The 25,691-nt window shown below is 42.3% G+C and overlaps 1 long non-coding RNA gene across 1 annotated transcript; it reads right to left on the reverse strand.

Moving 5' to 3' along the window:
• Positions 1-4,418: 4,418 nt before the first annotated feature.
• On the reverse strand, positions 4,419-23,287 carry LOC128311307 (uncharacterized). The gene is made up of 3 exons (XR_008289669.1): positions 20,817-23,287; positions 5,642-11,788; positions 4,419-5,603 (listed from the first exon to the last, which is right to left on the reverse strand). It is a non-coding gene; the product is annotated as an uncharacterized LOC128311307 (long non-coding RNA).
• Positions 23,288-25,691: the final 2,404 nt, after the last annotated feature.

A 25,691-nucleotide genomic window follows, 5' to 3' on the forward strand; every position in this document is an offset into this window, starting at 1 on the left:
AGGATTGCTAAAAATGCATAGAGAGAAAGAAAGCAGGAGAAAGGACCAGAGCATTTGCTGCCCCCCCCGCCCTGCATTCTACTGCACAGAGGCAGCCGCTGTCCACTCTTAGCCACCTCTTGTATTTGCTACTTAACTTTGCTGAACAACGTGCTCATCTGGCTACTTCCGGGTTAGTTGTCAACTTTAGACGCTCTCTGTTGACTTGTCACCAGGGAGAATGGCACACTTACTCTTTTAAACCAGCACCACTGGGGCACACACACGTCCCCCCTCTCCCCACCTTCCTAATACATTTTATCACACTTTCTGGTAAATTAATATTCAATACTGACACTATTATGACCATTGGAATGTTACATCTGAGATATGGATGCACCAGGCGCACATTTCCTTTCTTACAGAAGTTTGCATTTTTCCTGGGGGAAAAAAAAATTGTTTCTTTTTTTTTTTAATTTTTTTTTAACGTTTATTTATTTTTGAGACAGAGAGAGACACAGCATGAACGGGGGAGGGGCAGAGAGAGAGGGAAACACAGAATCGGAAGCCGGCTCCAGGCTCTGAGCCATCAGCCCAGAGCCCGACGCGGGGCTCGAACTCGCGGACCGCGAGATCGTGACCTGAGCTGAAGTCGGACGCTTAACCAACTGAGCCACCCAGGCGCCCCAGTTTCTTCTTTTTTTAAAAAAAAAATATATGTCTTAGCTTTATATGTACCTGTCATATGATTTTTCCCAAGTACTCCAAGCATGAGGTGACAGTCCTCCCAGTGTCATCAGGTGGTCTATCAGTTTGTTTCCACACACACAGGCACCCTTTGGGAACTTCCCTCCAGCAGTCCTTTGGGGCTGGCTGCCTGTTGCCTGATGTGCATCCTGAGCTTCCCCTACATTGACATTATCCAAATATCCTTCCTCTCTGGTGGCAGAATCCTGTTTTCTGGATCATATGTGTCTTTTTGGCTCCATGGTTTATTCCCTCATTTCTAGGAGGGGTGCCTGTCAGTAGCTTCCCAAAAAAGGGTGCATAGGCATTAAAAGTGTAAGGCCTTGCATGTCTAAAAAAAAGGCCTTGCATTTTTATTTTGCCCTCATACTTAGTGATATTTTGGTTGGATATAGAATTATGGACTAGAAATAGTGTGTTCTCAAAATTTTGGAGTTATTACCATATCATCTTCCAGTTTCCCATTACTACTAAACAAGTAACACTTTTGATTCTTTTTCTTTTTTTATGTGAATTTTTCTTTTTCTGAAAGTTTTGGCTGTTCTGAGACAATGATTTGCCTTAATATGGGTCTTTTTAAACATCACACTGGGGCGGGGGTTGCCTGGGTGGCTCAGCCAGTTGAGTGTCTGACTCTTGGTTTCGGCTCAGGTCATGATCTCAGGATTTGTGGGATCAGGCCCCGCATCAGGCTTTGCACTGACAGTGTGGAGCCTGCTTGGGATTCTCTCTCCTCTCTCTGCTCTCCTCCACTCACTCATGTGTCCTCTTTCTCCAAATAAAAAAAAAATTATAAAATAAACAAACAAACAAACATCAGATGGCTGGGCATTAAATGGCCCTTTCAATATGTAAACATAGTGTGTCCTTTCCTTTCTGATCAATTTTCTTCAATTTTTTTCTTTGATAATTTCCTGTCCTCTATTTCTCTCTCTCTCTCTTTTTCTGGAATGATCACACTACAGATGGTGGAAACCCCAGACCGGTTCCCTGTCTCATCTTTTCTCTCTTATTTTCCAAACTTTTATTCTATTTTCAAGGACATTTCCTTGAGCTAATCTGCCATACTTTACACTGAATTGTTAAGAATTTGTGCACCAAATTTTCTTATTTTTCTTAACAGAAACACTACATAAAATTCATAAAAACTCTACCCAAAAGTTACATGAAAAAGCAATTGCCAAACTTTTGTGTTTGAGAAAAAAATTACGAAGCTGTGATCTAAAATGTAAGGAATGTGCTCAGCAGTAATTGATTAGTCTGTCATCATCAAAGAAAGTTTTGATGTGATAATTGAATGTTCTAGATCACTGACTTTAAAAAACGACATAAAAATTAAGACACGTATGTTGACATAAAATTAATTTATTCGAAAATGTTTCTATAGGAAAACTATTATGCTAGGGATCATGAAGACCAGCAACTGCGATGAATTTATTTATACCAAGTACTATTCTAGTAGATGCCTTAGTAAATATAGAAATCAATACAAAGTCTTCACCTGATAGATGTTAAGAGCCCAAAATGATACAGGGAAAGTATATTATTTTTATTATTGCTTAAAAATATAAATGTACGGTATCCACCATTCCTCTAAATCTCCTTTAGTTTCAGGAACACTCATATTTTTTTAGTCCATTCAGTCAGTCTGTAAACTAACCATTGAATGTCAGGTGTGTTCCCGGCTGTGAAAATACAAAGTTGGGTAAGACATGGAGCCTGTTGCTATGCATCTCACACTGCTTAGAAAGAACAGGCTAGGGTTACTCCATCTAACTCTGGACAAGGGGGACTTCAGACAAAAGCCTCAGTGTAGCCAACCCAAGGTCAAACTCTGATTTAAAGTGTGTGTCCCTTTGTTTTTGCAGCCAGAGATGGAGTAAGAGGTACATGGGTCTGCTCTTCAGGAAGAGCAGTGGACCCCCCACTTTGCCTGCACAGGAAGCTTCCTGTACACGAACCTGAAAGCAAGAGGAGGGGAAGGGAAAAACACAGGCTTGCCTGTGCCGCAGGCCAGGGAAAGGATTGGAAATTGTGTCACCTTAGGAAAACAGCTGTCATCCTAAACCCAGGATTAGTTTGAGCTGCCTGCGAGCACTTGTGTGTGTCCTTGAGGGACGTGGTGAGTATGCATCTAAATATGGACGTGTGTCCATGAGCTGTTCTCAGGTGGCTGGAAGCCTGTATCTCTGCCTCACGCTAGCAGAGCCCTCAAAGCAGATCTGGTTTGACAAGATCTTTCCTCCTTCACACGCCAAATTTGGGAAATGAACTCATATGAATCCCTTTGCCCCACAGATGGCCCGTTTAAGAGGTGTTATGGACTGCATATCTGTGTCCCTCCCAAAATTCATATGTTGACGCTCCCAACCCTCAGTGAGATTGTATTAGAAGCTAATTAGGTTTAGATATAGGGCGCCTAGGTGGCTCATTCTCTTGAGCATCCATGTGTTGATTTCAGCTCAGGTTTCTCAAGGTTTCTGAGTTTGAGCCCCGCGCTGAGCTCCACACTAACAGTGCAGAGCTTGCTTGGAATTCTCTCTCTCTCCCTCTTTCTCTCTGCCCTTCCCCCCACCTCTCAAAATAAATACAGTTTTCAAGTTTTTTTTTTTTTTATTTTTACTTATTCTGAGAGAGGGAGAGAGAGGGAGAAACAGAGAATTCTAGGCAGGACCACACAGACAGCACAGAGCCTGACAGGGGGCTCGAACTCATGAACCGTGAGATCATGACCTGAGACGAAATCAAGAGTCAGAGGCTTAACCGACTGAGCCACCTAGGTACCCACAAATAAATAAATTATTTTTTAAAAAAGAGGTTAATTAGGTTTAGATAAGGTCATGAGGTCCATGGAGCCATTAGGATGTGATTAGTGCGATTATAAAAGAGAGATTAGTGCTTGCTCTCTCTGCCATGTGAGGACACAAGAATAAGAAGGCTACAAGCAAACCAGGAAGAGGGCTCTCACCAGACACTGGGTCTGCTGGCACCTTGATCTTGGACTTCCCAGGCTCCAGAACTGTGAAAAATAAATGTGTTTTTTGTTGTTGCTGTTGTTGAAGCCACCTAGTCTATGGTATTTTGTTGTAGCAATCCAAACTTAATAAGACTGAAGGGATCCGTAGAATAAATACTTGGACGAAGGCAACTTCTGTGAGCAAAAGATGTTAATTTCCTTAAGGGAGGAAGAGACCCATCCTGGAAAGGGTTGGAGAAGGGCTTTCTCTGTGAGAAAGGAAGTAAGATAGAAAAGCAAGGCAGAGCGAAGGGGTGCTTCATGAGGGGGTCTCTGTGAAGGAACTAACCTTTTTCTTTTCCCATCGGGTGATGGAAGCAGTGACATTTAACATCCAGCTTTAAAATTTCTCGTCATGTCTTTGTGATCTCAAATGTTTAGTAAAACCTGTTACCTTATCTCTTGATACTGGTGGTGCTCGGAGAAATAAAACGATGGGCACAGAGGGACAGCTTTGCTGTGCTGGTGACTAGCATGCTGGTGGCAGCAAGGGAGTGAGGAGAAAGAGATCCAAGAAGTGCAAGAGGTAATGTCGAAAATAGTGTGGGTGGCTTGGTCGGTTAAGCATCTGATTCTTGATTTCAGTTAGGGTCATGATCTCACAGTTCGCAAGTTCGAGCCCCACATCAGGCTCTGCACTGACAGTGCGGGATGCTCTCTCTCTCTCTCTCTCTCTCCCTTTCTCTTTGCCCCTCCTCTGATCTCACTTTCTCTCTCTCTCTCTCAAAATAAATAAATAAGCTTAAAAAAAAAAAAAAGGAAAAGAAAATAGTGTGTCAGTTCACCAGAGTACAAAATTCCATGCTTTGGTAATTTACACAGGATTTTTAGGATTACATGACAGCCTTTTCAAAGGAAAAAAATAAGAAAATCAATAATTCAAGCTTGGACCATCATACTGTGCCGGCAGACAAATAGAGTGGAAAGATTATTAGTTTTAGAGTCGAGTGACGTGAATTCGAGTCCCGGCTCTGCCATTCATCAGCCACAACTCCTCTGAACCTCACGTAGAAAATGAGATAATAATCTTGACCTAATCCCTTCTCAAGGATTTTTGAGAGAATTACACGAGACAATAAATGTAAAAAAGGCGTTGCAAGTTGCCTAGTGCTCCACGCATTTGCATGTAAGGGTGACCAAAAGGAGAGCTAGGCAGGGGGCACCACACTCACCCCCTTGGGCCTGCCTTGTACCATCCAGCATCCCCAGTACAGGGATGGGCAAGGCTGGGTGGGGTCTGCTGACTCAACCATCCAGCTCACCGCACGCACGTCTCAGTGGACGGGGATGACTCAGGGAGCAGCTGAAGCATTTCGTATGTACATCCGCCTCCAAACCCAATCTGAACTGGCCACCTAACCCTTTTGTTATCTTTTGGTTTGGAGCATGCTAAGAATGGCAATTATGAAATTTTAAAAGATTCATTGGCACCATTAGAATGAAATTCATCTTCAGAACAAAGAAGACTTGCTCGCTTTTGCATACAAATAAAACCTGCACAAAAGCCTGGGATAAATTCCATTTTCCTCTTTGACAGAGTTTCTGTCCTCTAGAAAGAAAAGTAATTCTGAGAGGCAACATGCTTTGCAACTTTATTCCTCTTTGTTGGAAAAAGCCCGAGTGCTGTGAAGGGGATACGTGGGGAAACGCCATATTGAGAATTAGTAGCATTTGTCAACATAATAACCAGTCATTCACCTACTCTGCAATTGGTGCTTTTTCTGGTAGGTCATTTGATTTGGACAATAATTCTGTGAAAAGAAATGCCATCCCCACTTTACAGAAAAGACTGCAATATGAGAAGTGAGTCATTTATCCAAGGAAACCCAGTGCTGAGATAGAGTCACACGCAAGGGGGGGACTCCAAGCCTAGGCTCTTTTCAAAACACCCATGGAAACTTCCCTTGAAAAGAAAGGAGGAGAGTGGTTGGCATGCCCACCCTAGTATGCCAGGACTGTGAGTCCTAAAGGATCAGAAGGTGGTGAGGAGTGGGAACAACAGAAAGACACTCCAATTTTTAGAGCAGAAGTGAGGTTTCTGAACTGACAGAAGGACACCCCATTATTTCTTTCCATAGGCATGGGTCTCAGCAAGGTGGCAGAGGTGACTAAATTGATCTCCCTTAGCTGCTTAGGGAAAAGAGCTCTGGATTTGGGGTCAAGCCCCAGCTCCACTACTTATTAGCCTTGCGACCTTCAGAAAAACACTCAACCTTTCTGTCTTAACAGGGCTCCAGGGGGATTGAATCAGCTTTAATATAGTATCTAGCTCCGGCTGGTGGTCAAGATAGAAATCCCCGAGGAAGGGCACCCTCAATGACACTGGGCTGGGTCCACCCAGCCTCCACGTTGACCCCAGAAAGCTGGCAGCGGAGTGAGCATCTCCCACACTCTATTAATTCACCCCCATCTCCACAGGATCAAGGGTTTGATATTTGGGGGAGGAATCACTGAAGCCCAAAGCTAGTCTCTGGCAAAACAATTCAGAACAGCCAACGGAAAGCAGCTAATCTCTTTTACTATAAAGCATAAATTAGAAATGATAAGAATATTAGAAGACCCCCAAGTCACCTTGAGGACACTCAAATTCATTCGCCAATTTCACAATCTTTTAAAAGTAAGAGGACTGTGGGGTTTTTTTTGAGCAAGTTCTTCGGGGAAAGAGAACTTGCTCCACATCGTAAGCATTTCATAGCTGTTCTATTTGCAGGGCTGAAAATGCCACGTGAAGAAAGGGTTGCAAATAGTCTCAATAGTTCAAGGTGTTTGAACGTGCAATACAAATAACCAGGGACTGAGAAAGGACAGTGGATGTCTCACACATAGGAGATGAGGCTTTAAGATAATGAAACTGTTTCCAAGGACATCTTTCACTGACTTAAGCTAAATGTGAGCAGCAGTCCGGGCAGGTATGCCCTCTTACATTTTCTCCCTGCTCCCTACTTCTCCTCAGAGTCACCTCAAGCGTGCGGCTGACGACTGTCTGTACCCCTCCACTCTCTCTTGTCACAGATGAGACAAGGTCAGCCCCGGCCCCTTCTCTGGGAGGTACCAGGCCCGAGGAGGAGGCCTGTGGGCAGCTACGGCCCTTCACTGCTGGTCCGGGGCTGACCTCATGCCCCACGTAAGATGATGAGAAACCTGCTTCTTTGTTGGTATTTTAACTTTTTACTTTGATGTAATTTTAGACTTACAGAAATAGCACAGGAGAGTACCCTTCACCCAGCTTGCCATCATGTTAACATCTTACATAACCACAGCCAAATTATAAAATTATCAACCCAGGAAATTAATATCATACGATGCTCTTAACTAAATTACAGACGGATATTTTGCCATTGCAAATGGTGCCGCAATGAAGGAAAAAAACAAACAAACTGGTGCATCTATATTTTTCACACCGTTGCTGTGTCTTGAAGGCAGATTCCTCAAGTGACGTGGCCGGATGACAAAGCAAGTGCGTGGCAAGCTTGGCAAGTGTGGCCTACAGCCTCTCGAGATGAGTTGTGCCAGTTGGGCACAGCCTCCAGCAAGGTGTACCAGTACCTGTCTCCCCAACTCCTCTGCCAGAATGCTGCGTTGTACTTTGCACATCTGACAAGTGAGACGTGGTCTCTGGTGACATTTTCATCCTGATTTGTCTAATTATGAGTAATTTGAACATTGTTCATATGTTTGAAGACCGTCTGCTTTGTTTGTATCACTATCCCAAGGAAAGGCATGGAAGACCCCAGTCACCAAAGTATTCACTCGTCCCAGCTGGGTGTGGGCAGGGAATAAAGGTCACAGATTCTCTGGTCCTAAAGCTGTGGACATAGGCAGTCATTGTCCCTCTACCGGTTTCAGTACCCTGGGAATGTCCCACTCAGCTAACAGGTATCAGGAGCTGCCCTCTCCCTAAGAAACTGAACCTATGGGAAGATCACGGGCCTCGGGTCAGTTTAACTTGACTACTTTTGAGCTATGTGGTTTTGGGCAACTCATTTCACCTGTTTGGATCTCAGTTTTGTCATTTTAAAAAAGGAAATAGGGGCACCTGGATGGCTCAGTAGGTTAAGCGTCGGACTCTTGATTTTTGGTTCAGGTAGTGATCTCACAGTTCTTGAGTTCAAGACCCAGATCAGGCTCTATGCTGACGGCACAGAGCCTACTTGAAATTCTCTCTCTCCCCATCTCTCTGCCCCTCCCCTGGTCATGCTCTCTCTTTCGCTCTTTTCTTTCTCAAAATGAGCTTTAAAAAATAATAAATAAATAAACAAAAGTGGAAATGGATGAAATCTATTCAATTTCACATGGCTGTCACAAAGATTAAATGAGTTAGTGGATATGAAGCTTCTCCCTCATGGCCAATAAGCGAAGAACACTGGTAAATGTTCTCCTGAGTTTCTTTCTCTTCCCACACAGGTCATGAAATAGTCCCTCATTAACTGTAATGCCCTCTTGCCTCTAAACACCTGAGAGAGAGGGGTGCCCAGTGAAGTGGCTTGAATCCAGACCTTGCTTCTTGACCTTGACCACAGAGCAGGAGAACAAGATGGCTCTTGGATACTAGAATTTAGGTGTTGTATCATTGGATCAGGAAGATAACTGAGGTGAGTAGGGGACAGGATCGCCAAGTTCAGTAAATAAAAATGCAAATTATAAATAATAAATTTGAATTTCACACCATGGGTATGAAAGACACTCATGTAGGATGCTCTCCTAAATTTAGAAACCTACCAACATTATTTCAAGCACATTTCTAAAATATGGAGATTTGATGAGACTAAGGTTACTGGACAAAATATAGGGCACTCAAATTTGAATTTCAGGTAAACAATGAATTTTTTTTTTTTGGTATAAGTAGATCCCACATATTGAGTGGGACATATTTACACTAGAAATTATTTGTTGTTGATCTGAAATTTCAATATTGCATGGGGCAATATAACTTAAAAAATTATTAGTTATCCAAAACTCAAATTTAACTGGCAATCTTGTATGTTATCTGGCCACCCTAGTAAGAAACCTTTCAGTCGCTGAAAATCACCTGCCTACTGCCCTGCATGAAAGCTGGGTGTCCCTCCATTGTCTGTGCACATCACTGGACTGGCTGATGCCCTAGGATGCCAGAGAAGTAAATGAAGTAGGTGTTGAAACCAATTAGAAACGTCCATGGATAAAATGCCTGGCAGTTGTATCACTCGCAGTCCGTTAGTTGCAAATGACAGAAACCCAACTCAAGCTGGCATGCGCAAAAGGTGGAAGGTATTGTCCCATGTAGCTGAAAACATAAGGGACACAGTTGACTTCAATATGTCAGCATGAAGGGGTCTGATGGTGTCATTAAGAACATCTTATTTTCTCCATCTCTCAGCTTTGCCTGTCTGTATTTGGGCTTTATTCTCAGGCAAGCCCTTTATGCCCACGTGGTGGCAAAGATGGCAACCGGCAGTTCCAGCTTGTATCATCCTCACGACGAATCGTTGTATGAAGGGAAGGAGCTCTGCCTCTTTCCCAGTTGCTTCCAGAAGAGGCTCACGGAGGACTGCTGAAGGTCTCGGGTGTTGCCCACTCCTGACACTGCCACGCGGAAGCATCAGCTCCATCGGGGAACACATGAAGGGTTTCCCAGAGGAGAGATGTTCTTTGCCACCAAAGGAGTCGGGAAAGGACAATGTGCACAGAATATAACGAAAGCTGCAATGACTCCATCGCTCACAGAAGTTTGTTAATCAGTCAAACCTCCAATGCTGAAACAAGAGAGAAAGAGGAATTCTTGCTGTTCTTAATGCAAGAATAGCAGGAGGAAGGCCTGGAAGCAGGGATATGATGGGTGACTGAAAAGTGATTGTCTGAAGCAGCTAGGAATTATAGGTTAGGGAGAATAAAGAAATGATGAAAGTAATGTTTACATCCTTTATCTGTCTACCTGATATAAGGGGGAAACCCATGTGGGGAAAACCTCCATAAATGATTAGGTATAACAGGGGTGCCTGGGTGGCTCAGTCGGTTAAGCCACCGACTTCGACTCAGGTCATGATCTCACAGTTCATGGGTTCGAGCCCTGCGTCAGGCTCTGTGTTGACAGCCTGGAGCCTGTTTGGATTTTGTGTCTCCCTCTCTCTGCCCCTCCCCCACTCATGCTCTGTGTCTCTCTCCTTCTCTCTCAAAAATAAATAAGCATAAAAAAATTAGGCATAACAGAAAACAAAGTGGTCTCAGGGGCCACCAAGGACACTAACTGGAACTGGAAACCTATTACTGTCATACAGAAGAGGGGACTGAAGTCAGATTTAAAACATCAAGTGAGAAATCATCACAGTCCTGTCCATGCTCCTCCATAAGATGCCCTCACTCCCAAGAACACATAGCTTCAGAAAAGCTACCTTCTCCTCATCGGGCAGTCATGTCTGAGGGAGATTTTTCTGAATAGAAGAATTTGATAATTATCAAGTGTTGCAAGCTTGCAACTATTTGCTTAGTGGAAAAAACATTTCCAGCGACCAGTCATCCCTGAAATTAAACAAATAGCTTAGAATGATGGCTAGAGATGGGGGCCAGGAAGCAGTGAAAGGAATGCCTTCCATCTTGAAGGAAATAGAAAATGGAATTCGTGGTAGAATCCAGAGAAGCGGCTCTGAAGTCTGATCCACAGATAACCCCTTTCAAGAGAGCAGGAAAGATGCCTGTGGCTTTTTCAATGGGTGTATTGCACAAAGAGAGAAAGTGCGGTGCAGAAGCCCCAGGACAGTGCTCAGCAAAATGTGGGCACTTATGTAAGGTCTACCCCTGGTCTGCACCCTGGGTCCTTCCAAGTCTTCTATAGTGTCCCCGACAATGAGAAGAGTTTGTCTCTTATGACATTTTGTGCATGTAATCTCAAATGCCAGGTTAAGAGTAAGTAAATGTATGAAAACATAACATGGGAAATATATTTTATAATCAGAAGAATTATTAGTGTGCTTATGAAATGTAATAGAGGAAAACTTGAAATAGAGGAAACTTGGAATAGACGAAAACATGAAATCATGTTTCAAGTTATTCAGGACAGCATTATTCAAGGAAACTTTTATCCCTTTTAAAACTTGAATTCCTGTAAAAAAGAATAAAATTGCCTCTCTCTGATTTGTGTTTTCCTAAAGATCCCATTTCACTTTTCCCGGGTCCTAGGGAAACTACCTTCACTCTAAATTTAAGAGTAAAAAGTGGGGTAGCTGGGTGTCTCATGGGTTTAGGCATCCAACTCTTGATTTTGGCTTAGGTCATGACCTCACGTTTGTGATATCGAGCCCCATGTTGGGCTCCACACTGAATGTGGAGCCTGTTTGAGATTCTCTCTCTCCCTCTCTCTCTTCCTCCCACCAAAATAAATAAAAACTTAAATTAAATTAGAAGAGTAAAAACAGGGAAAACCCCCCAAAAAATCAAACTAAGGACATGTGGACCAGAAACCAACAACAAATCATTCTAGAATCAACATTTTATCTTCAATAAATCCTGGGGAGCCACACGGAGCCCAGCCTCTACATGAATCACATTGAAAGGAAACATAAATCAGACCTTAGCAGCATTAAAGAAGAATGTTGTTGTTTAAAAGGCGGCATGAGAGACCAACACTAAACCATCCTACACACCTAGAAAACCAGTTGAAGGATTAACACAACGATCTGCACAACCTGAATCACAGAATTCAGCAGGTATACGGCACAGAGAGGTGAACTTGGGGAGCGAGAAGGCGCAGGAAGAGAGGTGCTTTTGCGAGCAGAGAGAGGATGGAGACTGGGGGTGGGGGGAGGGAGAATATGGGAAAAGCACCCCTCCCCAAAAGCAGCTGGAGAGAAAGTGGAAAATTGGAAACAGCGGCAGGGACTAAACTAAAAAGAGAGAAAGGAGAAAGGAGAAAGGAGAGGGTTTAAATTCCATGAAGACTGTAAACAAGGGGAGCGCAAAGTCTGCAACTCCACAGCTCGATACCTGGCGGTGCTCTGGTGGGAAGGGTGAATCCTCAGGAACAGAGGGGGGTCCGGGAGCTTCTCGGGCCACACAGGGAAAGCGGTTCCACTCCTGGAAGGACATTTGGTAGAGGCTGTTGAAGCCACCTGGTCCCAGCAGACCCCGGAAGGCAGACACATTCGTTGGTGCTGGGGCAAGGTCGTTGAGGGTGAAGCCTGGTGCCAGATGTGTGTTGCGATTTTCCATAATCCCTGAAACGCTGATGCTACTCTGTCTCGAGATCTTTTTTTGGGACGGGCTGGCACCTGGCTGCAGTCTCGGGGCACAGGGAGCAGCAGGGTCCAGCAAGCATTCCTGGGTGCAGCCTACATTCGGCCATTGCTCATTTGGCCTCTGCTCAGCAAGACCCTTCCACAGAGGGGCGGGACGGGTCAAAGCTGCAGTCCTTTGGAAGTAAGGGGCTGGGGAAAACAGCCGCAATTTGAGACAAAACTCGGGAGAGAGGTACTGCCTGGGGCCCGGTCATGGAAAGTGAAAAAGCAGGGAGTGAATGAAAGCTGAAGATACAGGACCGATGCACAATTGCCGAATGGTGAGAACAGACTACGCCATTTTCACCACTCCCGCGCATGCTCATACACACCTACAAGCGCCACAAAACTCCACCCCAGTAGGCGAGCAGCGCCATCTAGTGGAGAGTGAAGCCGTTACACTGAGCCCCGCCCAACTGGGCCAACTTCGCTCTTCAAATATTCAAGTCTCACCGCCTGCTTAGTTTATGGACTATAAAGCGCTATATAGACTGACTTCTAGGGGAAAATGAAGTAATTTCAGTCCTACTTCAATCTGTTAGCAGGTCCATCTATTCAATTTTCTTTCTTTTTTGTTTCTCTTTTACACTCCTTTTTCTTGAATACAGAAAGAGAAAAAAATCGTTTTTATTTTCAATTTTTATGGAAAATACTTTTCTTTAATTTTTAGTACTATATTTTTTACTTTTGTGTAAATTTTTTTCAAATTCTAGTTTACTTCCATCATTTTATTTTAGTCTATTTCACTGTATTCACCTTTTCAAATTTTCAAACGATTTCCTTTTTTTCTTTTTTTTCTGTTTTTCGTTTCTTTTCTTTTTCACGAATGCAGAAAGAGAAAAACTTCATTTTTACTTTCAATTTCTATTAAAAATATTTTTCTTTAAATTTTTTTACTATATTTTTTGCTTTTATGTAAATTTTTTCAAATTCTAGTTTACTTCCATCATTTTATTTTAGTCTACGACAGTGTATTCACTTTTTCAAATTTTCAAACAATTTCCTTTTTTTCCCTTTTTAAAATCTTTTTTCTCTTTTTTGTTTCTTTTCTTTTTCTTGAATACAGAAAAAGAAAAAATTCATATTTATTTTTAATTTTTATTTAAAATATTTTTCTTTAATTTTTTTCTACTATATTCTTTACTTTTGTGTATATTTTTTCAAATTCAATTTTACTCCCATCATCTCATTTTAGTCTACTTCAGTGTATTCATTTTTTCAAATTCTCAAACTATTTCCTTTTTTTTTCTCCCTCCCCCTGCTTTTTTTCTCTACTCTGTCAAACCACTTTCAACACCCAGACCAAAACACATCTAGTATCTAGCATCATTTATTCGATTTGTGTGTGTGTGTTTAATTTTTTAATTTTAATATTTTTTTAATTTTAATTTTTCTACCTCATTAATTCCTTTTCTCCCTTCAAAATGACAAAGCGAAGGAATTCAACCCAAAAGAAAGAGCACAAAGAAACGACAGCCAGGGATTTAACCAACACAGATACAAGCAAGATGTCTGAACCAGAATTTAGAATCACGGCAATAAGAATACTAGCTGGAGTCGGAGAAAGATTAGAATCCCTTTCTGCCGAGATAAAAGAAGTAAAAAATAGCCAGAATGAAATTAAAGATGCTATAACTGAGCTGCAATCACGGATGGATGCAGTGGCGGCAAGGATGGATGAGGCAGAACAGAGAATTGGCGACATAGAGGACAAACTTATAGAGAATAATGAAGCAGAAAAAAGGAGGGAGATTAAGGCAAAAGAGCACGGTTTAAGACTTAGAGAAATCAGTGACTCCTTAAAAAGGAACAACATCAGAATCATAGGGGTCCCAGAGGAGGAAGAGAGAGAAATGGGGGTAGGAGGGTTATGTGAGCAAATCATACTGGAAAACTTTCCTAACCTGGGGAAAGACACAGACATCAAAATCCAGGAAGCACAGAGGACCCCCATTAGATCCGACAAAAACCGACCATCAACAAGGCGTATCCTAGTCAAATTCACAAAATACTCAGGCAAGGAGAGACTCATGAAAGCAGCAAGGGAAAAGAAGTCCCTAACCTACAAGGGAAGACAGAGCAGGTTTGCAGCAGACCCATCCCCAGAAACTTGGCCACAAAGGAGTGGCGGGATATATTCCGTGTGCTGAATCAGAAAAATATGCAGCCAAGAGTTCTTTATCCAGCAAGGCTGTCATTCAAAATAGAAGCAGAGATAAAAAGTTTCCCAGACAAACAAAAATTAAAGGAGATGGTGACCACTAAACTGACCCTGCAAGAAATTTTAAGGAGGACTCTCTGAGGGGAGAAAAGATGAAAGCAAAAAAAAAAAAAAAAAAAAAAAAAAGACCAAAGGCAACAAAGACTAGAAAGGACCAGAGAACACCACCAGAAACTCCAACTCTACAAGAAACATGATGACAATAAATTCATATCTTTCAGTATTCACTCTAAACGTCAATGGACTCAATGCTCCAATCAAAAGACATAGGGTAACAGAATGTATAAGAAAACAAGACCCATCTATATGCTGTTTACAAGAGACACACTTTAGACCTAAAGACACCTTCAGATTGAAAATAAGAGGATAGAGAACCATCTATCATGCTAATGGTCAACAAAAGAAAGCCGGAGTACCCATACTTATATCAGACAATCTAGATTTTAAAATAAAGACTGCATTGGGGCACCTGGGTGGCTCAGTCGGTTAAGCGGCTGACTTCGGCTCAGGTCATGATCTTGCAGTCCGTGAGTTTGAGCCCTGCATCGGGCTCTGTGCTGACAGCTCAGAGCCTGGAGCCTGTTTCAGATTCTGTGTCTCCCTCTCCCTGACCCTCCCCCATTCATGCTCTGTCTCTCTCTGTCTCAAAAATAAATAAACGTTAAAAAAAATGAAAAAATAAAATAAAATAAAGACTGTATCAAGAGATGCAGAAGGGCATTATATCATAATCAAGGGGTCTATCCACCAAAAAGACCTAACAATTGTAAACATTTATGCGCCAAATGTGGCAGCACCCAAATATATAATCAGTTAATCACAAACATAAAGAAACTCATCGATAGTAATACCATAATAGTAGGAGACTTCAACACCCACTCACAACAATGGACAGATCATCTAATCAAAAAATCAACAAGGAAACAATGGCTTTGAATGACACATTGGACCAGATGGACTTAACAGATACATTCAGAACATTTCATCCTAAAGCAGCAGAATATACATTCTTCTACAGTGCACATGGAATGTTCTCCAGAATAGACCAAATACTGGGACACAAATCAGCCTGAAGTAAGTACAAAAAGATCAAGATCATACCATGCATATTTTCAGACCACAACGCTATGAAACTTGAAATCAATCACAAGAAAAAATTTGGAAAGGTAACAAATACTTGGAGACTGAAGAACATCCTACTAAAGAATGAATGGGATAACCAAGAAGTTAAAGAGGAAATTAAAAGTATATGGAAGTCAATGAAAATGATAATACCATAACCCAAAACCTCTGGGATGCAGCAAAGGGGGTCATAAGGGGAAAGTATATAGTAATCCAGGCCTTCCTAAAGAAGGAAGAAAGATCTCAGATACACAACCTAACCTTACACCTTAAGGAGCTGGAAAAAGAATAGCAAATAAAACCCAAAACCATCAGAAGACAGGAAATAATAAAGATTAGAGCAGAAATTAATGCTATCAAAACCAAAACCAAAACCAAAAACAAAAACAAAAACCCAAAGCAAAACAAAACAGTAGAACAGATCAATGAAACCAGAAGCTGGTTCTTTGACAGAATTAACAAAATTGATAAACCACTAGCCAGTTTGATCAAAAAGAAAAAGTAAAGGACCAAAGTAAATAAAATCAAGAATGAAAGAAGAGAGATCACAACCAACACAGCAGAAATAAAAACAATAATAAGAGAATATTATGAGCAATTATATGCCAATAAAATGGGCAATCTGGAAGAAATGGACAAATTCCTAGAAACATATACACTACCAAAACTGGAACAGGAAGAAATAGAAAATTTGAACAGACCCATAACCAGTAAGGAAATCGAATTAGTAATCAAAAATCTGCCAAAAAACAAGAGTCCAGGCCCAGATGGTTTTCCAGGGGAATTCTACCAAACATTTAAGGAATAGTTAACACCTATTCTCTTGAAGCTGTTCCAAAAAATAGAAATGTTAGGAAAACTTTCCAACTCTTTCTATGAAGCCAGCATTACCTTGACTCCAAAACCAGACAGACACCCCACTAAAAAGGAGAACTATAGACCAATTTCCCTGATGAACATGGATGCAAAAATCCTCAACAAAATATTAGCCAACTGGCTCCAACAATACATTAAAAAAATTATTCACCACGACCAAGTGGGATTTATACCTGGGATGCAGGGCTGGTTCAATATCTGCAAAACAATTAACGTGATTCATCACATCAATAAAAAAAGGACAAGAACCATATGATCCTCTCAATAGTTGCAGAGAAAGCATTTGACAAAACACAGCATCCTTTCTTGATAAAAACTCTCAAGAAAGTAGGGATAGAAGGAGCATACCTCGAGATCCTAAAAGCCATATATGATGATCCAATGCTAATATCATCCTCAATGGGGAAAAACTGACAGCTTTCCCCCTAAGATCAGGAACAAGACAGGGATGTCCACTCTCACCACTGTTATTCAACATAGTATTGGAAGTCTTAGCCTCTGCAGTCAGACAACACAAAGAAATAAAAGGCATCCAAATCGGCCAGGAGGAGGTCAAACTTTCACCCTTCGCAGATGACAAAATACTCTATATGGAAAACCCAAAAGATTCCACCAAAAAACTGCTAGAATTGATTCATGAATTCAGCAAAGTTGCAGGATATAAAATCAACGCACAGAAATTGGTTGCATTCTTATTCACCAACAATGAAGCAACAGAAAGAGAAATCAAGGAATCGATCCCATTTACAGTTGCACCAAAAACCATAAAATACCTGGGAATAAATCTAACCAAAGAGGTGAAAAATCTATACACTGAAAACTATAGAAAGCTTATGAAAGAAATTGAAGAACACACAAAAAAAATGGAAAAAGATTCCATGCTCCTAGATATAAAGAACAAATATTGTTAAAATGTCAATACTACCCAAAGCAATCTACATATTCACTGCAATCCCTATCAAAATAATACCAGCATTCTTCACAGAACTAGAACAAATAATCCTAAAATTGGTATGGAACCAGAAAAGACCCCAAATAGCCAAAGCGATCTTGAAAAAGAAAACCAGGGGGGCCTGGGTGGCTCATTCGGTTGGGCATCCAACTTCAGCTCAGGTCATGATCTCACAGTCCATGAGTTCGAGCCCCGCATTGGGCTCTGTGTTGACAGCTTAGAGCCTGGAGCCTGCTTCAAATTCTGTGTCTCCCTCTCGCTCTGCTCTTCCTCCACTCATGCTCTGTCTCTCTCTCCTTCAAAAATAAATAAAAACATTAAAAAAAAAAAGGAAAAGAAAACCAAAGCAGGAGGCATCACAATCCCAAACTTCAAGCTATACTACAAAGCTGCAATCATTAAGACAGTATGGTACTGGCATAAGAAGAGACACTCAGATCAATGGAACAGAATAGAGAGCCCAGAAATGGACCCACAAACGTATGGCCAAGTAATCTTTGACAAAGCAGGAAAGAATATCCAATGGAATAAAGACAGTCTCTTCAGCAAGTGGTGTTGGGAAAACTGGACAGCGACATGCAGAAGAATGAACCTGGACCACTTTCTTACACCATACACAAAAATAAACTCAAAATGGATGAAATACCTAAATGTAAAACAGGAAGCCATCAAAATCCTCGAGGAGAAAGCAGACAAAAACCTCTTTGATCTTGGTCACAGCAACTTCTTACTCAACATGTCTCCAGAGGCAAGGGAAACAAAAGCAAAAATTAGCTATTGGAACCTCATCAAAATAAAAAGCTTCTGCACAGTGAAGGAAACAATCAGCAAAACTAAAAGGCAACCAACAGAGTGGGAGAAGATATTTGCAAATGACATATCAGATAAAGGGTTAGTATCCAAAACCTATAAAGAACTTATCAAACTCAACACCCAAAAAACAAATAATCCAGTGAAGAAATGGGCAAAAGACATGAATAGACACTTCTCCAAAGATGGTATCCAGATGGTCAACCGACACATGAAAAAATGTTTAACATCACTCATCAACAGGGAAATACAAATCAAAACCACAATGAGATAACACCTGACACCTGTCAAAATGGCTAACATTAACAACTCAGGCAACAACAGATGTTGGTGAGGATGCGGAGAAAGAGGATCTCTTTTGCATTGTTGGTGGGAATGCAAGTTGGTGCAGCCACTCTGGAAAACAGTATCGAGGTTCCTCAAAAAACTAAAAATAGAACTACCCTACGACCCAGCAATTGCACTACTGGTCATTTATCCATGAGATACAGGTGTGCTTCAAAGGGACACATGCACCCCCATGTTTATAGCAGCACTATCAACAATAGCCAAAGTATGGAAAGAGCCCAAATGTCCATTGATGGATGAATGGATAAAGAAGATGTGGTATATATATACAATGGAGTATTACTCAGCAATCAAAAAGAATGAAATTTTGCCATTGGCAACGATGTGGATGGAACTGGAGGGTATTATGCTAAGTGAAATTGGTCAGAGAAAGATAAGTATTATATGACTTCACTCATATGAGAACTTTAAGAGACAAAACAGATGAACCTAAGGGAAGGGAAACAAAAATAATATAAAAACGGAGGGGTACAAAACAGAAGAGACTCATAAATATGGAGAACCAACTGAGGGTTACTGGAGGGGTTGGGGGAGGGGGGATGGGCTAAATGGGTAGGGGGCACTAAGGAATCTATTCCTGAAATCATTGTTGCACTATATGCTAACTAATTTGGATGTAAATTTTAAAAAATAAAAATAAATAAATAAACAAACAAACAAACAAACAAACAAACAAATAAATAAATAAATAAAATAAAGTAAAATTTTAAAAAAGGTGGCATGAGTGCAGAGGTTTCTACACATCTCATTACTCAAAAAAGCATCCTAGAAATACCTTCAGATGTTGTTTGCCGTCTCTCGTTCTCATGCAAGCAGCTCTCATACCACCATGCTCTCTTTCCCTAGGCCCCCTTCCCTCATATGCACAGGACACACATTACCCTGGCACCTGACATATGCTCCTTCCACGGCCTGCTGTTCGCAATACCTGGTCATGTTCTTCCAATCCAGGAAAGGCTGAAGGAGCCAGAAGCGTCACACCTCCCTCATCCACTTTTACTCCCCCACTGGAAAGCCACGGGATTCCCCTTTGTAGAGCATTCTTCTCTTGCTCTGATCACCTTGGGAGAGACCCTTATGGGGCATTTCCCCCTCATTACAATCGATGCTCCTGCTCTATCCTCCCAGAAGCAAACAACGCAAAGGAAATGGAGAGACAACACTTCCACAAAGAAAATTCACAAAGAATCCCCTCAAAAAACTGGGAGGAGTGAAGCACAAAGGCTAACTAGTCCAGGTGAAAGAACATAGACTATCTTTGTAGAACAGAAATTCCTTTTGGCCACCTTGGATAGAGAGTGGCTGGGCAGCGAGCAGAAAGAGCTGCCATGTTGTTGTTCTCTGGATGGGGGAAAGGCAGGGTGGGCTCTGGAGATGGGACTTGGTTCAAAAAATGATGTGGCTGGTTTGTACATTGATGTCCATGGCAGCATTATTCATAATAGCCAAAAGGCAGAAGCCAGCACCCAAGTGTGTATCAACAGATGAACGGATAACCAAAAGGTGGTGTATCCAGACAACGGAACATTATTCAACCTTAAAAAAGGAAGAACATCCTGTTACATGCAACAACGCACGTGAACGTTGAGGACATTATGCTAAGTGAAATAAGCTAGTCAGCCACAAAAAGACGAATACTGTAGGATTCCACTTATGTGAGGTACCTAGAATAGTCAAAGTCACAGAGACAGAAGGCAGGATGGTGGTTGCCAGGGGCTGGAGAGAGGAGAAATGGGGAGTTGTTGCTTAATGGGTACACGGCTTCAGTTTTGCAAGATAAAAAGAGTTCTAGAGATTGGTTGCACAACAACGTGAAAATACTTAACACAGCTGAACAGTACACTTAGAAATTGCTAAGTTGGTAAATTTTGTGCTATGTGTATTTTTAACACAATTTAAAAAATTTTTAATTTGCTTTTTTAAAATGACATGGTCAGGAAGACCAAACGAATATGAGCGTATAACCAATATGTATTGGATGAGGAGAAGGTAGAGGTGGACAGACAGATGATGAGGCTGATATAAAAGTGCAAGGGAGGGGCGCCTGGGTGGCTCAGTCAGTTAAGCATCAGACTTCAGCTCAGGTCATGATCTCATGATTTGTGGGTTCAAGCCTCACATCAGGCTCTGTGTTGACAGCTGGGAGCCTGGAGCCTGCTTCGGATTCTATGTCTCTATGTCTCTCTCTCTTCTCTCTCTTCTCTCTCTCTCTCTCTCTCCCTTTGCCCCTTCCCCGTTCACACTCTGTCTCTCTCTCTCTCAAAAATAAATAAACATTTTTTTTAAAGTGCAAGGGAAGGGTAGCAGAGGTGCAGTCCCCAAAGAGGCCGAGGGAGAGCCTCAGCCTTGAGCTGCCTCCCCATGCCCCTGCCCAGCCACTGGGAAGAAGCCTCAGCTCCTCTTGAGCTCTGAGACGGCAGATTTGGCAGCACTGTGCTCTGGGTCACACAGGCTGGCCTGCTGACCAGAGCCACAGCAGAAAATGGAGGGGGCTCCTACCTGTGCAGCGCAGTCCTGCCGAAAGAGGACTGTGACACATGCCTGTAACACAGGCCTCAAGACTCTCCAGTCCCTCAGCCACTCAGACAGGAGCCCCAGTGCTGCCACACTTCATTCTCCTGGCATCACTGGGGTCGAGATCTAGCCAGGCATGTGACCCAAGAGGGGCCCTGTCACATGGCCAACTCCCGTAGAAAAAAAAAAAACTGGAATAGAAATATAAAAGGAAACCATTCTGGACACCGAGCCACACCAGACTCCATGGCACCTCTGCAGGTAATGGAAGGTGGGTGTACACAGGGGCCCCATTCTAGGGCCACTGCAAGTCTGGGCTATGAGACAATCTAAAAGATGAGAACTTCTGTTTTTCGTTTTTAAGTTTATTTATTTTGAGAGAGGAAGAGAGAGCACAAGTGGGGTAGGGAAAGAGAATTCTAAGCAGGCTCCATGCTCACGCAGAGCCTGACGCAAAGCTCGAACTCACAAACCAGATCATGACCTGAGCCCAAATCAAGAGTTGGATGCTCAACCAACTGAGCTACCCAGGCACCCCAAGATGAGAACTTTTAAAATAAGATCCCACTTTACTTCTGGAAACTTCCTGCATACTGTTCGCTTCTAAACTTGAGTAGCCTGTTGCAGAACAGTTGAAGAAGATTGTTACATGTCCCATTTATATGTCCTCACCTCATTTTCCATCTATTCTTACCACCCTCGCTCTCTCTCCACCTGTTCACACAGCTACCAAAGAGAGCTTTCTAGAATACAAATCTCACAAGGTTATTCCCTGCTTAAGCTCCCTCAAAGACTCCCCACTGGACATGGGATAAATTTCAAGCTCTTGAGCCCAGGTCACAACCCAACACACCCCCTTTCGTTCAGTGTTGCCTTTGACCAAAACTTTCTCAGCCTGGAACAATCTCCCATCTTTCCCAATGCACAGCCATCCTTACCTAATAAACAATGACACATCCATCCAGTTGGCATAAGTCAGTCTCCTCTGGGAAGTTGTCCCTGGCCCCATCCCACCCAGGTGGGATTAGATTCTTCCAACTTCTCCTATGGCTCCTGATTCCTATCTTGCCCAGAGCACTAGCCAAAGAACTGGATTGACACACAGGAGTATTCAATGAATGTGTTTTGAATGAATGAATGAAATATAAGTAGATGGGACAGGGAACAGCAGGACTGAATATTTTGGCCTTGCTCAGTCCTCTGTCCTATACCATTCCAACTAAAAGAGCCCACTCTGCCTGGGTGACAGAATCTCCCACTGATGATTAAGGTAAATTTGGCTTTGCTATTTGGATTCTTTGTGCCTACGTGCAACTGAGGTCACAGAGACACATCTGCTTGTCACTGTGATCCATCTAATGCACAGATAGCATCAGCTTGGCTCCAAGTGCTTAGGACGGCATAACTGAGAACCAGGAAGCCCCTACATGCACCCCTTTTCACCCCCATCCAAATTTGCACATGCTGTCCCTATGAGCAAAAGCTTAGCAGAAACAATTGACATCTGTCACATCTCAAATACTTTACAGAGTGAGCTGGGATATAAATAAAGAAGCATCCAAACTAAAAACACTGAAACAGCCATGTTTCCCAAACAACAAAATCATGCCGGTTGTCTTCCAGTAATGAGCTGAAGAGTCCACCAAGGAAGCCCAGCCCAGCCTCCTTAAGGTACTGATTTACTCCCATATTTACCTAAGAGCCTGGGTAGCAACTGAAGCTTGACCAGTCAATGCCAAAAATGTTATCAGGTAGACTATTGCCTCCAGGAAGCTTCAAATTTAGTGAGGAAAACTATCACTAGACAAATAATTGGCAATATATGATAAGCATAAGAGAAATTTTCATTGTGTTCTGCTCAGTCCCCATATCCTCATTTTACAGATGAAACTAAAAATTTCAAAGTAAAGTAATTTGCCCTAAGGTCATGCAATTATTTGCAGTTCTGTTGCTGGAATGTAATTTATTAGCATGGGAAATTTGTGTACATTATAAAGTAAAAAAAAAAAAAGAATTATATTAAAAGTTAGTACAGGGCTGCCTAGTGGCTCAGTTGGTTAAGCATCCAACTCTTGGTTTCGGTACAGGTCATGATCTCACAGTTTTGAGAGTTTGAGCCCCACATTAGGCTCTGTGCTGACAGTGCAGACCTGCCTGGGGTTCATTCTCTCTCTACCCTCCCCTGCTCATGTTGTCTCTGTCTCTCTCAAAAAAAATAAATAAACTTAAAAAAATAAAATAAAATAAAAGCTAATATCAACAAAATTTTAAAAATGAAAAATTAAGGTATGTACTATTTGTAGACAACTTTCTGTACTTTGAGTTTCAGAAGCAAAATGCCAAAATCGTAGTTTCAACCACATTCTCTATTTACAAAAAAAAAAAAAAATCCCCGAAGATATTTCTTGCTAGTGGAGCCATTAGCAAACTAGCACCTTCATATCAGCCATGACTGGGTGTGCAGTCATTTGTACACAAGAGGGTACTAGTCAGGGTACTGGTCAGCTTGGGCTGCTATAACAAACACCATGGACTGAGTGGCTTAGACAACAGGTATTTTTTTCTCACAGTTCTGGAGGCTGGAAGTCCAAGATTAAAGTGCTAGCAGATTCCGTTCCTGATGAGAATTCTCTTCCTGGTCTGTGGAGAGTCACCCTCTTGCTGTGTCCACACATGACAGAGAGAGAATGAAAGCTCTCTAGTATCTTCTTAGAAGGACACCAATCTCATCACGGGGGCCCCACCCTCATGACCTCATCTAAACCTTCCAAAGGCCCCACCTTCAAATAATACCATGTTCTTAGGGGTTAGGGTCTCAACATATCAATTTTGGAGCCACACAAACATTCAGTCCGTAACAGTACTCCATGTTTAATCCATAATGTGGCAAAAATTATCTTTGTCATCAAAAAAGTTCTGAACCTTTTGAACAGACAAGAATCATTGTAGCAATTTTCGGTTCTTTATTATGCTTTCCATTCAGATTGTAAAAGAGGAGAAAAAAAAATTTTTTTAAGAAACACAGGATTAATCTGAGTCCACAAGCGCAGCTGCTGGAGTCAGCCAGTGAGGGCCCTAGGGAGGGTCACCGCCACTGCCCCCATCCTGTCCTCTCTGGGCTTGATATTCTGCTCTTCCTTGGGATCTGTGAGTCTCCCTAGTGTTTTCTAATGAACTCCCCCTTTTGCTTAAGTTAGCTAGAAATTGTTTCTGTTGTTTGCAAAGAATCTTAATAGACACAGGGAGTTTCTAATTCATGTTTACCAAGGCTACTGAACCTATGGATTGAACCCCGCAGAACCCGGAAAATGAAGTGAAACAGAAAAGAGCTCTTGTCCCAAGAATGTCAAGTTCGAGTTCTTGCTTTTCCTTGACAAGTTATGTGTTAATATGTGATATTCCTTTGTGAGCCTCAATTTCCCATCTTAAAATGCTAAATACTCTCCGGAATGACTTCCAACTCTGACAGCCTCTGAGTTTTTGAGAGCCCAGAATGAGCCAATGTACATTTCTGTTTCAAGCTACTGATTGGTCCCCCAATAGCCCGCAATATTGGCAAGGCTCAGGGCCAACCCCAAGATTTCTCCAGAAACACAGCACAGGGAAGCAGTCTAGACACTTTCATTTATGTGCAAAACCAAAATGTCTGTTTCCTTGAGACATGCCTCTGCCTCTTGACCCATCTAATAAGACACCAATCTAACTGCAGAGACCTTGAAGGGTAATACTGAACTTTGGTGAAGGCTTTTGAAGAACTCGGAGGAATTACTCCAATATAAACACACATCACTATGCCTCCTCCCCCCAAATTTGATAATCCAGGACTGCTATTCCATCTTTCACTCTCCATGTGGAGCCCTCACCACCAAATGCCCCTCAGTTTCTGCCCTTCTGCGTGACACCCCCATCCTAAGCCATGCACTGTACTGGTCCCACCAAATCCTTCTATATGATTAGGATTTTCCCCAGGATACCCTAATGTCCTTTGCTATCTACTTCTTGCTCTGACATTCTTGCAAGATGAAGCTTCCTAGAATCTTGACGAATAGGTTGCAGCTTCATTCAACAAACATTTACTGGGCTTTTCTCCACTCCCATGTCCACATAACTCAGAGCAGGAAGGAATGCCACAGGGAAAATGCAAGATGCATTTCACACTCAGATTCCAGCCTCATTCCACATTTCAGCTCTAAAGTTAAATGGTAAGAAAAAAAAAATTAATTTTAAAACCCTAGTCCATTTGGCAGTTAAAAGTGGTCTTATTTAACCCAGCCTGCATGTGACCCCCTGCTGGGCCACTGGTATCAGAGCCTCAGCGCAAACAGGAAGCTGCCTCAGGCAGAGGTCCCCAAAGCCAAGGACAGAGGAAGCTGCCACCAGTCCTGGAGACACTATGGCTATCTGGAGGGGGGCCTTCCTTTGCCACTGGGGGTCACTACTGATACCCCTGGATAAAGTTCTGAGGGCACTGCTGACAGAGCAACTCCCTGGCTTCTGGCATCTGATGGCGTGGGGGGGGGGGTGTCAAGGGAATGGGGGGAGACTGGGGGTGGCGGTGCCCATGGAGGGGTCGTAGGAAACAGCCTTATGTAGCAGCAAAACAGCTTCCTCAGGAAGATACAAGTTAATTCATTTCATAAATTTCCTGAGCAAGAAATGGGGCTCACATAATTGAACAGTCAGGTGACTCCCCTCGGAGAGGTGAATTTAATTATTTCAACACAAATTGATTGACTTTTTGTAAAGTGACCCATAGCTCTCTGTTCTTAGTGGCTATCGGGCATACTAACAAGCTGCCATGGTCTCCAGCTCTTAACTAGCACCCCCACACCCTCACTTTCTCCTCCCTTGTCACTCTCC

The sequence above is a fragment of the Acinonyx jubatus genome, chromosome A3 (assembly GCF_027475565.1).
Source record: "Acinonyx jubatus isolate Ajub_Pintada_27869175 chromosome A3, VMU_Ajub_asm_v1.0, whole genome shotgun sequence".
In the NCBI taxonomy this organism is placed as follows: Eukaryota; Metazoa; Chordata; class Mammalia; order Carnivora; family Felidae; genus Acinonyx; species Acinonyx jubatus.